Source organism: Castanea sativa, chromosome 4 (genome assembly GCF_040712315.1).
Source record: "Castanea sativa cultivar Marrone di Chiusa Pesio chromosome 4, ASM4071231v1".
NCBI lineage: Eukaryota > Viridiplantae > Streptophyta > Magnoliopsida > Fagales > Fagaceae > Castanea > Castanea sativa.
Window position 1 is genome coordinate 47454241 of NC_134016.1, and position 1626 is coordinate 47455866.

Here is a 1626-nt window from a genome sequence, read left to right on the forward strand (position 1 = left end):
GATGTTTAGTGTGGGCCTTTCTTTATATGTTCTTTCTTTTTTTGGCCATATGTAGACCATTATTTGATACCCTACTTTCGAAGAATTTAAACTGCAGATTATGTTATTATGACTTTGATTATTTTCAAAGTTGTCTCGGATACTCTTGTACCATATTAATGGTATTCTTATCTAATCCTTGATTTTGTTTGAAAATAGGCTATAAAGGAATGTTAATAACCATTTATTTGTAAAATTTGAAGAAAAAGAGAAAGTGCCCCCGTATGGCTCAAGTCAATGAACTCTTAGTCATACCTTTTTTAAATACCAAATTAATTGCGTAAAACTTTATCCCAAATAAAAATGGCTTCTAAACTTGATCTTCATGGATTGTTAATCTGTTGATACCTACAGTGTTAGAGGTTGCTCCATGTGTAGATTCACCTATTTTTCTGGAAGAGTCATAATCATCAGATTGTGCTCCAAATTGGTTGTTGAGGTGTCTTATACTTCAATGAATGTTATTATATGTTTGACTATGTGGTTGGGGGAATATTTAATAAGTTTTTTAGGCATGTATTAGAATAAATACTAGGTTATGTGTGCAGGTTTGTTACTCCAAATGCGGCTCAGATTAATGCACCATGGTTTGGATTAATATTCAAGGAAGGCTAAAGCAAGTTGTTTGACTCGTCTTGTGCCAGAATACTATGATAGTAGGGTTGTGCTTCTCCTCAGTCCTTGGGAAATCAAGATCATTGGTCACAAATTTTTACTAGACAAGCAGATTTTCCTCTGGATTATGCAAAATGATAATCAAATATAGATTGCTATAGTTTTCTTTGTAGCCTTGGCAATACATTTTTGGAATATGAAACATTGACTTTATTATGTTTTCTTTTCTTTCATTACAACCACATCAAAAAAAAAAATTGACTTTGCCTTTGCTGTGATCCTTTATGATGATTGGCTTATGACATCTCTATAAAGATTCCTAGCAGTCTATTTGGAGCAGATGTGGTTTAAAATTACTTCATTTTCATCTACTTTCATTTTTTGGCTCTTCTTGCATTGAACAGAATTCTTACCCTACTTTGGGGCCATTTGATTTTATTATACGGGTGATTATGATCCAGAGGAAATTATTCCATGTTAAGTGATATTTTTGCAATAAAATCTGTCTCTATATAATATGCAAGCTCTAGATTTTGAGCACTCTTCTTCTATAACAAAATTCATTATTTACTCATTAAAAAGTATGTTTGATTGTTCACTTCCTTGGGCTACTCCCCTTGTAAACAGTTGAGATGTACAAAAAGTATCATCTTAGACCACAGGAGTGGCTCCCCATTAATTTGAGAAAATGATTGATGTAGCAAACTTCGAAGTTTTTATTGATTTTAGTCTTTTTGAGTTCCTGAAATTGGGTTAATTTTGCATGGATTAGTTTAACAAAAGTATGTGGAAAATAGATAGCTATTGAGTTAGCCTATGTTGCGCAACTTTGAGCTTTGTTTGGTTAACTTGTCAGGAGAGCTAGGCCCTTGTTAGAATCTGATGGAGGATTGCTAAGCTCGACTCTCACTACATGGGGTCGAGGACTTTGGACTCTAGATTTGTTGGGCCAAGTCCACAGGGATAGCCTCA

At 33.9% G+C, this 1626-nt stretch overlaps 1 long non-coding RNA gene across 1 annotated transcript; it reads left to right on the forward strand.

Moving 5' to 3' along the window:
• Positions 1 to 357: 357 nt before the first annotated feature.
• On the forward strand, positions 358 to 870 carry LOC142630534 (uncharacterized). The gene is made up of 2 exons (XR_012843332.1): positions 358 to 478; positions 588 to 870. It is a non-coding gene; the product is annotated as an uncharacterized LOC142630534 (long non-coding RNA).
• The last annotated feature ends 756 nt before the right edge of the window (positions 871 to 1626 follow it).